This window comes from Balearica regulorum, chromosome 4, assembly GCF_011004875.1.
Source record: "Balearica regulorum gibbericeps isolate bBalReg1 chromosome 4, bBalReg1.pri, whole genome shotgun sequence".
Classification (NCBI taxonomy): Eukaryota; Metazoa; Chordata; class Aves; order Gruiformes; family Gruidae; genus Balearica; species Balearica regulorum.
Genome location: NC_046187.1, coordinates 32,210,273 through 32,222,775, shown reverse-complemented (window position 1 = coordinate 32,222,775; position 12,503 = coordinate 32,210,273). Strand labels below are relative to the sequence as shown.

The window sequence follows — 12,503 nt, the reverse complement described above, 5'->3', positions numbered from 1 at the left end:
TTTTTTGTTGTCATTTTTATTACCTAGTTTTGTGCACAGAGCTTTCCTAGGTGCCATGTGGACCAAGCCATGTTTGTTCACAGCAGGAAAAGAAGAAATTGATAGAACAGCAGTATTAAAATTAATATTAAAAGCATTTGATATGTCAAACAAAACCTACAGCACCAAACCCAGAAGTTCCTAATTATATTACACTAGATTAAGAAAACAGAGAAAATGTGTAAAATATACTAGAAATGGAAAATCCTTGATTTAACATACTTTTACTGAAATGTTATCAGGTATATTACATGTTGCAATATAATTTAAGTGTACAGTAAAGTAGAATTGCCTAAACCTTAGACAATTATATCATAGTTTATCTACTATGATTAACTCTGCTAGAGAAGATAATTTATAACTGGCCTGTAAGGAATTCTTTTGGATGAATTATCAGAGGGTGGTTGGATATTCAAAACAAGACAGCTTTTAGAAACCTATTCCTCAAAGAATATCCTATTTAGTTAGTCCTTTCTCAAAATCAGGCCAGTTTTTTATTCATATATCTGTCAGTGCAGATCATCTAAATCAATCACTTAAATTATGGTTACTGTTTAACCATTAATTTTTGAAATGAGAAGAAAAAGGAGAGACTGAGATGATCTTCTTGGTTGACCTCTGGCTGCTACTACCAGCATAGATGTTAGGGGAGAAGCACAGACCTATGTTTGACACAGGCAGGAATCCATCTTTTTAATCAGATCAAATGACCACCTGGGCAGCACTCAATAACTGCTACTAACAGTGGTCACCAACACATGTTCAGAAGGTACCTTTGAACTAATTAGTGAGCTCCCACACTGCAATAGCTTTCTAAAAACGAAATAAGCATCTATTATATTGGCACTTTTTCAAGTTCATCTTTTACCTGATCAAAACTACATAAAGCCAACATGCTTGGCATTAAGCAAGAGGCCCAGATCCAAAGTCAGTGACATTATTTTCAAAAGCCCAGTCAGTTTTGGATTGGGCTTTGTGGTTGCAAGTTTTTTGGGACTAGAGCTGTCATTTGTCTCTTAGGCTTATACACTTGAATGCTTAGAAATTATAATAAAAAATAAAATATGAGGCTGTCAGCCTTATCACATCCCATGTGCATCACATAGACCCCTCTAGCATTACCAATATTCTTAACTTGCATGGCCACAGAAAGTACGGGTGAAAGTAGCTAGCAAAAAGCAGTAATATTGAAAGCAGGATCATTTCAGGGAACAGTCCTACAGGAACTGTAGACAGAGCTAGAGGTATAAAGAAAAACAGCAGTGGCATCATCTTTCTTTGTGTCCTCAAGCTTTGGATTTCCCTGTGGTGAACTGTGGGGAAATCTCATCCTTGGTTCTAGGAGGGATAGGAGAGGTACGTAGACTGTGAGGACAAGCAGAGGCAGTGGTTTTCAAGAGTAACCATGCAAGATATTGCAAGCAACTACAAATAGCTACAGAACTGCAAGAAAAAAGAGAATGAATCACTGCCACAGGCAAAAAACTACGGTCCTGTCTCTTTGTAGTAACTTCTCCTAAGGCCAAGGTCAAGCCAGACATCCTGCTGTTATTGTCTGCGTAGTGGGGATAATTAGGGAACAGCCATTTCCTACAACACCTGTGTATGAAGGGGGAGAGCATTCTTCTTTTCTCCTAATCTGCCAGCCTCAAAAAGAAAAAAAATTTTAGAAGACACTTATCCTGGCATTCACACTTCTACAATGTTGTTCAAATTAGTAGTGTGGATTTATTTTTCTTCCCTGAATATAAAATGCTTCTTAAAAACAATATTTACATATGTAAAATAATTCTAGTTACATTATTTGGCACCTATAAATTTGGTAAAAAAAACCAAAGAACAGAACACATGTAAACAAAACGCACAGATAGCGAGGGAAACACTCTAAGATCTGTGTAAAATCAATATTGAAGAGGAATGAACTGGCAAAAGCTATCATTACTAGTCCAACTTCCACAGTGTAATGAAAGGAAATGTCTCATAGTAGCTGTGGTGAAACTATTAAGTCCCTGCTTTTGATTGCTCTGTTCCTTTAGACTTTCTGATGGGAAATTTGTGAAATAAATGAGGAAACAGATCTCAACTACTCAAAACCAATAAGGCAATAGAGGAAAAAACATAAGGGTAGTAAGACAGTTTCAGATACCTTCTTACATTCAACCCCTCCTCGTATCACTTGCACGTTGTACTTCAATTTATTTTTTCCTAATGTTAGCATTACAGTAACAGCTACGTTACCCATGAGCCCCAGCTGTTGGAGAGCTCCATCTTCACTTAACCACCTTCTGGCAAATAAATCACACAGCACAAAACATCTAGTGTTAACCTGTCTGGCACAGGAATGACTTTTAGAAAGAGTGGTGCTTAAGGCCTGCCATGGAGTTAAAGTGAGATTAAACAGAGTCTATACACATCTGTCAACTGCATCCATGAATTTTAGTGTTCCGAATGCTTTACTAAACATGGTGCTGATGTTCACCTCAGCAGAAGTCTTCAACTTACTTAAAACAACAGCATGCCAAGCTCTTACATTTTACACAGGCAAGGCAGAAACATACTACAAGCTCTACAGGTAGGTAAACCGGGCTCACAAAGATCTTTAGTGATTTGATACAAAGCCACAGGAAGTTTATGATACAGCAGAACCATTCCTCCTACTTCTCCAACAGACTCTATCCATGGATCCAAATTTCAAAGCAGCTCAAAATACATCCCAGGCATTTTAAGCTCAAGAGTTAAAAATGAATCTTGCCTATCAACATGCCCTTAAGGTATCTTTAAGGGAAGTTGTTATAGAAGCAGCTAGTATTCAGTATTAGCCATCTTGTTTACAACTGGTACTGGAAGGACCTGGAAAAAGTTTCACTTGGTCCATCCAACCTTGAATTTTCTTCCCTGCTTACTATACTAATCCTTAACTGAATGTTACTGTCTCCATTTCTACCAGAACAACAATTCATAGAATTTTTTTTTTTTTTTTACAGTACAATATATCAATTTCAGATTTTTCTCTTGACATCCTGAGAGGAAGCACAGACTTCACTGCAGGGTCACCAACTGCAAATGTCACTTCCCATATTTTTGTGGAGCCTCTGTTGACTACTGGCTTGTCTGCCATCAGGCAAGTTATCACACATTGTTGTCAGTTTCTCCAATTGCTTGTTTACAAGGACAAAACATCTCATTATTAAGATCACATCCTCAAGATGTACCAGCTTCATAACTATCCCTCAATGCAACTAAAGATGCCTTCACACGTTGTCTTCCCCAGTTTCATTCTACAAATAACCATGCTTTGAACTCCTTTGTCGTCTATAAAGAAAAGCAACCTGCGTGTGCTTCACATACACAGCACCCTCCCAGTCCTCAGCACAGAAAAAGAATATGAATCTTATGTAGAAAAGTTTTCCTCATTTAAAAAGTTTTTCTAGTGAGAGCCATATAAAAGCTTGTATATCACCAAAATAATGCTGTCCAGGATGAAGATTCATTTTTTGCCAATATTTGAATGTTCTTTTTTTGCCAAAACATCAGTTGTCTCAGGGGAAAAAAAAGAAGCCACGTTCTCCACATTGGATACCTTGCTGGGCTTTTGCTGATCGCTTTATGTGCTGTCACTGCTTTTACCTTTTTGCCTAATGTTTTTGAACTAATGTTTTTTATTTATTTTCACATGCTGTCCTTTGGAATAGCACAGATTGCTTCCCCACTGTATGCTGCTCCCATCATTACCTTAGCCACAGGTTGTGTTTTGGCTGCATCCCCTCATTATTTAGCGCAGGTTACAAACTCTGATAGTCATTCAGCCCCCATGCTGATCTTTCAAATGCAGAAATATAGCCAACCAATTACTTATCTTCAGTCTCTCATTGTAGTAAGTACACTATCTGTCATTCTTTCTGTAACCCCTGGCACTTCTGTTCATTGCCCTTAAAAAAGTAATAGTGAGAACATGCAATAGTATTGGATTCTCTTTTACTCAAATGACTAAGTGGGTTTATTTTCTTTTCCTGCAAGAAAATCTGAAGCAGACTCCTGAAACTATAGCTAAGCATATCATCTGCTATTTGTGAGCTGCTCCTTGGGATATTTGGTAGGCATGCCACCAAAGCAAAGCTCTAGGGCAAGGCTTCACCAGGCAAGCTGACGCCAAGGTTGTTCACAGCAGGATTATGCTGGCAGAAGATGCAATCCCAAATTTCAGTGGTGCAGTGAATTCTCCATCAGTTTCCAGCACAAGTCATAACTCACTAGGACATTCAGAGAAAAGTTTTGACATGCATTGTAGCCAATTTTCATTTCCCTGCTAACCCCATTCTAACTCTCAGTTTGTCTTTTGATTCTTTTTTTAGTCAGAAACCTTTGTTTCTCATGTTGTTCAAAGAAATCACCAAGAACCATAATAAAACCACTTCCTTGCAGAATTATGTATCAAAATGTGTTTTAATGGGAAACAAGTTAATTGAAACATAAAAGGTCCTGAACTCTCAGTAAAGATACAGAGAAATTACTAAGGCAACATTGTTAACACCACGTCTCCCGAACTTCCCAAATAGAGGTCATTCCTTTTGCTTTAGCAACTACAGCTACAGATTCTAGAAAAGTTTTTTTTTTTTAAATTCTCTCTGCTTTCTCTCAGTCATTCTGTGGTGGTAAAATTAGTAATACTAAGGATTTGAGAGGTCTGGCTAAAAAGTTTATCCTAACTAAAAGAACATTCCTTTTGACTAAAAGCTAGCAGCCTGTGATTGTTTCCAACCCAGCACTTCTGAGCTGGGTTACTACTGGTAGTGCCACTCCTCTGGGCTCCACCAAGAGCCATCTCCTCACATTGTCACGTTCTTTACTATTTGATTCTTTTTTTGAACTATGGCAGTTTGCAAGCTACTTGAGTCCATCCCTCCCAGGGTTGGATACCTAGCTTTAAGATTGAAATGACTGTTTTTCTCACCTTTTTTCTTCTGAAACAGTCCATAGGTGAGGTTTCTGCAATCACATGCAGAGGACAGGGGAGAAGAGGGGGAGACACCAGCTCAATGTCATGTAGTCATAAAATGGTTTGGGTTGGAAGGGACCTCAAAGATCTTCTAGTTCCAACCCCCCTGCCATGGGCAGGGACACCCTCCACTAGACCAGGTTGCCAAAAGCCTCATGGCGTCTTCTCACCATGTTCATAGTTAATAAGTCTTCTGTCTAACCTGCCCTAAATTGTACTTGCATGGTTACACACTTGGAGTCCTCAGACTCTCCAAAAACTCTGTACCGCATTTGCTCTGAACACAATAGAGTTGTATCTTCCTCAGAAGCTCAGACACATGAAACCACTGACCTTATTTCATTTCCTTTTCCCAAAAGAGGCAGTAATTTCAGGGCTGCATTGTAGTTGGTGGAACAGTACATCTTACAAATTCAGAAGCAAGGAACAGTGTTCCCAACAACATACTGAATAATGCAAGACTCAGATTTACTATGTTTTTCACAAGTCTTAACATACTGTACTCATCTATTCACGTTGTACTGAATCCTCCTTTTTAGAAAAGGCTCCTACACACGCCATGCTAACAAAGATGACATTTATAAGTTTTACCATAAGCTTTTTTCTCCTCAACTAATCTTTTCATAGTAGGAGTATGCCACTTATTTATGGCATGCATTTGGGTGGAGTGTGGGGTTGTAATCACTGGCTTGAGGAATTTTTGTTGTTGAACTTTTTGACCAAGTCTGTGTTCCTTTAAGAGTGATTCAGAATTAGCAGCATTGAGGACCCCAGTCGGAGGCACTTTAGAAATACCTGGTTTTAGGGCATTTGTAATGAATCTCAAGTTAGACACTCTGAAGTTAGAATCCTAATTATGGGTCACTCCACAATTGCCTTTGACAGTGTCCAAATTTTTAATACTAAAATGACATCACTTATTTTATCACTGCTGAGAAGGAAACAAAGTAATTAGTTGTTGCTCTTTGAAACACAACAGCAATTTAGCAATTTAAATTTCCTTTACTTGGAAATAGTCAAAATTGTTGAGTTATCTGCAAATAAAGCTTCACTGAATTGCCTTCTGCACTGCCAAGGATGGGCTCCCATTACCCAGAGAGTAGAGGCTGATGGAAGATAATTGCATCATTAAAAAGCTAAAATGGGATGTTATTCCACTTTCTCAAGAAAACACTGCTTCTCCACATTCATAGCCTTAGAGAAAGAGTACTAACACCCCATTTGAAGAGCAACCTTCCCTCCAGTCGCTTCAGAGGAGGAAGTAAAATAATCAGGACAAGCCTACATGAAAACACTAGAAAAAACACCAACCCAAAACCAAGATAATAAAAACACCTAGAAGTGAAATACCACATTTTTTTGAAAGTCCAGTTACCCTCCCCACCAAATTTTCTATCAAATACTTGACCAGATCTTCAGGTGGTCTAAAATAAGCATCAAGGAAAAATCAACCAACAACCACAGACAGTCACATGGTAGTCTGGCACTTGATCAACAAGAAGTTAGACATCTAAGGTGGGGATTTGTGAACCACACCACACCAGCCCTAAAGCTGCTCTCACAGAAGAGATCAGTAAATCTGCCACTGACTCCACTGGTAAGATACGTAGGCCAACATTATGAACAGCTGAAAATCCCAGGGCTGGAAGAAAACAGAATCACAAGCAATAAAACACAAGAGCAAATCTTGCCTGACAAGATAGCTTCTTTCAGACAGAATTGCAAAATTAGTGGATTAAGAGGGCACAGTGGAATTAATGGTTAGAATTTAATGAAGCAACTGATTTTGTACCTCAAAATCTTAATTAAAAAGTTAACTCAAATTGATTTGAATAAAAACAAAGCCTTGTGAATTAAAATTGGGAGGCTGAAAAGAATACCAATAAATGACAGTATTCTGGTTTAAAGGAAGGTGCCTCATCAGTTACTAAAGGTGGTTTTTTGTGTTTTTTTTTAAACCATCTTCCCTAAATATCTGTGACAGGAGAGACAGCGTACTAGTCACAAATTTGGAAGTGATAATGAAGTGGAAGGAATTCTGAATACTGGCAGAACAGAAATACAAAAATCTAGAAACTGAATCTCAAGCACAAAACCTGCAGAATTTATCCCAGAAGCTGTATCTGTATTTGTTCACAAGCCTAAAGTTTCACTTTAAAAAAAATACTATTTCTAGCAGGAGATCTTGAAAACATGAGCCAAGTGTAACTGTTACATACATATGTGCTCAAAACTACAGAAAGACCCAAATGACAGCTCAGAAATGCCATCTCACCCCTTCTGGCTGTAAAGTCTGAAGCCTAACAACAACAGTTTAAAAGGTTAGCGCAATTAACTATCTCACTAAGTCTCACTACAAAAGAAGCATCCAGTAATGCCCATACATACAACAGCAGATTCCCTCTCCCACCAAAACTTCCAACATCAGCTGTGATGATGCTCTCTACAGAGAGACACTTAGTCTGAAATTTTCTTTTAAATAACCAGATGTCCAAATTGTTGAACCAGAGCATTCCTCAGACAATAGCAGTTGTATGCAATTTTTCTTGGACTAAATGGTACTTTCACTTATGGATTTTTTTTTTTTAAATAAAGTATAAAATAACTTAAGGTTTGTCATGCAGAAAAAGCCAATACAAATTTCTATCTCAACGGTGCATAGAAAATTTGAAGACGGTGTCTTTACAATGCCTATTTTAAAAAGTAACCAGGAGAAGCTGCAGTAACATTAATCCATCACAAAATATTCCAGATCATTTGTACAAACACAATTCTTATAACCATTTCAATTGCATTCACCATTCCTTTTATTTACATTCCATTATCATACATATGAAAAGCCACTGCAAATATGCATATAGTAATGTATTTGCCAGAGTATTTGCACAGTCCCTTCTGAAAAGCTTTGTGAGCTTGGAAGGCTTTCTATCCAAGAGCAGGAACATTACGCACAATCAGGGACCAAATGCAGAGTACAAATAACAAATTGCAAATAACAGACAGAGCAATCAATAGGCTGGAACAGCCAGATAATTTCGAATAACGGAAAAATTCATGGAAATTGAAATCTGTTCACACATCATTTGCGGACACAACAGCTGAAATTTCTGCATAACAAAGTTTTGAAACAAGCATGAGAAAATGTACTATAGGAAGATGGCAGCTACTGGAACCAAGATGGATGGATTATCCTTCCCCCTTCCCTTCCCCAGGTTTTTTTATGATCAATCTATGACAACACAGCTCTACTGAATAAGTTACATGAAAGTGTAGGATTTCCCCTTCTCTCCCATTTTATTACAATCTGAATAATTTTTAGGAAGTGCAAACAAAAACAGAAACCCAGTTAACATCAAAAAATATCAGGACGAAGAGCAACTGAAAGAGCTCAGATTTGATATTTTTTTGATCAACTTGACCTTTACCTGCTAAACAGCACAGAGATGATAAAGAATGTCAGCTGTCTTCACAGATGGAAACTAAAGGACATCAACTAAAATCACCAGTGCCACGATCAAAACCTTACCGTAGGACATTGTGGCTGCAGAGGGTTACATGCATTCAGATAACCACTGGACAAGTTGAGGGGTATCAGAGAAACACAGCACCTTCCATACAGCCTACTGGCACCTCTACATTAGCAAGTTCCTCAATTACAAATCCCTGCAGGCAAGGGGAGAATATTGTGGAGTGAGGCCATGCCACACATGTCCTGCATCTTTGAGATGATATTCCCATGCCACACCAACATTTATAGCTGTTCTTAGGTTCTTATATCTGATGCATTTATAAGCAAAGGGACTAAACCAACTAATGCAAATTTCCAACGTGGAAGAGGATGGATAGTTGTTGCAGCAACTGCTTGTGTCCCTAGGAAATCAATATGACTCCTTAAAAATGGAAGGTCTCTCCGTCAGTAGGCAGGGAATAAAAGTGGCCAGGGATGGCATGGCTACCTTATACAAAACAACGTGTTCAAAATAGCTTACACGTGTGGAAGGGAAAGTACAAGAACTCAGAATGTGTCAAAGACCATTTCTGTCCTCTGTGGATATGAAAAGAGATACGATGATTAACAGCCTTATGACTTTTACAATTATCTCCACCATATGATTGATTCCAGTGTGTTGGAGGGAAGTTCTCAAGGTAGGCACTGCTTCAGCTGTTATTTTTCCTGATACTTACCATATCTCCTTTATCCCTATAAATATTCTTACTATTCATTCACTTGAGCATCAATAATCCTGTAGATAAATATCCTTAAGCACTTTTCTAATTTTTTTTACTGTAAGATCAATGTCTACTCAAGCTAATGGCAACTGAAATCACAAACAACACCATCAAGTAAGAAATATACCCTTGCTAGAGATAGAGAAGTTACAGCACACTCATCCCTTTTTTTGTTGTTTTTGTTTTAAAATTGTCCCTGTTCCTCTAAGGAGGAAGATTATTTCTGTCCTTAATACTGAATGCTCACTGCTGTCATTCCCAGGAATTAGGTGTTTATAATCAGGAGTTAAATCATTTGCTCTTCTATAGCAACAGGATGGTGTTGCCTGCTGAGTATGAAACATGTCTCATGTTATGAAACATCATTCTGGACAGAGGGATTTCCCAGCCTGCTATCACATCCCAAATTGAATATACCTTCACTCTGACCTGGTTCATCCCAGAAAAAAAACCCCCAAAGTTACCAACAGCAGCTACACAGAATAGTTTCCAGACAAACTACAGCTGATATTCTTATACATTCATTTTTAGACATCTTGGACACAGGAAACATAAGGCTATGGCACCACAGGTTAACCGAAGTTACAACCATTTCCGTCCAGTTTGACTCAAACTGAACTTAAACATTTCCTTACAATTCAGCAGACAGCATAGAAGGCCCAACCCCTTTTTTCCCCCCTTCCAAAAATCCACAAAAATATTAACACCACACAAAACTTCAAATGTTTCAGGGATGGTTATAATTTCAAGAAGCACAATGAACATTTTAAATCTACACTGCAAATCCAGCCCAATGCTGAAGACCCAGAAGCAGAAATACCAAAAGATGCACCTGAGTCTGAACAACTCAATGTCACATTTGAATTTCATGCTGTTCTGAGACACCCCCTTGCCTTTGTATTAGAAGCTTTTAAACAGAAACATTCAAAGAGATTGTTACCAAGCTTTGTTTTCCTGTTACTGTAAGAAACATAATCTTTAAACAACTGAAGACAGTCATCACCCAAATAAAAATTTAATTAGTTTAAACTTAAGAGGATGAACAATTGATCAGGGTGTGCCTGACTAGACAGATGGCATCAAGATTTCTTTCAGTTCAGAACAGTTCAGAAACTGTTGACAGCACAGTTTCTAAAATGCTTTAGGACTGCTGGCAAATTCTAACCAGTGTAAATAGTTGCTGGTAAAGCCCCAGGGAATGTTCCAATAAGCCATCTAAACACTATCTGTATGCATCTAAATCAATACTGAGGCAGCGAATCCATACTTACATAGATGTCTACGTTTGGCAGACAGTTAGCCAGTTCAGGTTCCCACCTCTGACATTATTACTACTAATTGGACTAATTAATGTAGCTTATATTCTTTTGTCTCTCAAACAGCAAGAGAAATCTAAGCTTCCTGCCTTGCATTTCCAAGGGACTAGAAGCATCTGTTATCAAGATGAAAAGTGACATTTGGCTTTTAAGTTCTTTGAAATAATCTGCATGCTCTTCAGAGTGTAAGAACTAATGATTTTTGTCAGTTTAAATGTTTGAGGCTCCTATTCTCATGAGCTACATTTCTGTTGCATTTTTTTCTTGGATAACATACAAAAAATTCCCAAAGCAAAAAAAGCAGTACACCTACAAAGCTTGGACAACTGTATTCCTCTATGCATCCAGACTACACTCTTCAGGACACAGTGCAACTTCAGACAACACCACAGGACTCTTCACCCAAAGATTATTAAAAACATGTCATGTTCTACTCACAAGCTTTTATTTCAGTTCATACTGGGTTTGAGGGAAGGACTGCGGGTGCTTAGAAGACAATCCCTTGTGATTGGGGAATGTGGTTTTGGTGGGTCTGGTCCAGGATTAGAGGTACAGAAGGAGAAGTATCAACACATCAGCTTCTGGCCAACACTGGCCTGTGTACATCCCCCCCTCAATACAACCCATTAAGGCACAAGGCATCCTCCTCCCCAGCCATGTGAGAGGTAAAGTGATTCATTCTCCAAAAGAATTGATCTTGAAGCTAATGCAGTCAGTGCTTAGGACTAATGTTGCTCACTGTCTTCTAAAATGGAGTACAACTATGCAAATCCAGTGTTTCTGCAGCTTCTATATCTATCATGTCTGGACTGAGCAGAACAAGTCATATATGAGCTCAGTGTTGCCAGTGCAAGCTATCTGAATATGTACTTTTTAACTGTATCTTTAAATACTAACTGGCACTGAACACTTAATTCAGTTTCCCACCTCTTTTCTCAAAGAGCAAGAGACATTTATATGAGGCACTTGAGCTTATCATGTCTAAACAATGTGACACAGAAGAAAGACATTGTCAATAAAAACACGCATAGAATGGTACTGCTATCATACCTCATGCTACTGCGTATGTGTTATGGTAGGAAACACTTCAAATACAGCTCAAGTACTAAGATAACACTTAAGTCACAAGGATGAAAGAATTAGTAAGCACTAGAAAGTACAGCAAAAATAAGCAAAGCAAAATTCTTCCTCTGAAATTAAAAAAGTAATTACTCTGGTGCAAAATTTCACACACATCTCTGATATTTTAATACCTGCAGGTCTATTCTTCTGAAATGTCTCCCTGTTGTAGACATGTCTCCATCCTTGATCACTAACAGCAATAAGACTGAAAAAATTTCAAAGAACCCAAACTCCACAGAAGCCAAAAACTTCCCTCTGTTCCATTTCCACCTAAACTCCTTTACTTCCAGTGACAGACATGAAGGACAAGGATTAGAATATACGGTGTTCCACCATTCTGTCCTCATAAAATAGCTGCTCAAGAACCCAAAGGTCACCAGCCTTGCGATTGCTCTAACTGGTATCAGATCAAAAACTCCCAACACCTTGTAATAATTGTCTGCTTCTCTGGCAGTCTGAAGGCAGCTCTCATAGCTTATTGTATTTCAGAGAAGCTGGTAGTGAAGAACAAAACTATTGGGTTGAGAAAAAGAGAAAGGAGGAGGGGAAAGCAGAGAAAAAAGAAAAACCCAAGATCATTCTAAATTATCACCACTTATTACAGAGTTAAAAAAATCGTGTACAGACTAGGAAATATGCTGGTCTTTTGTAAGGGAAAACAAGGGAAAATAAGTGAAAAGGCAGTATGTGTCATCACTGATCATGGCACATACAATAGACTAAATGCATATTGATAGAATAGTACTTCAGGAAAGCAAACACATGACAGTCTGGATGATCTGCCCAATAGCACAATGCAC

General features: G+C 38.2%; 1 protein-coding gene across 2 annotated transcripts in view; it reads right to left on the bottom strand.

Moving 5' to 3' along the window:
• LOC104643098 (alpha-synuclein) overlaps positions 1–12,503 on the bottom strand; it is a 72,674-nt gene that overhangs the window by 24,685 nt on the left and 35,486 nt on the right. The window lies entirely within an intron of this gene.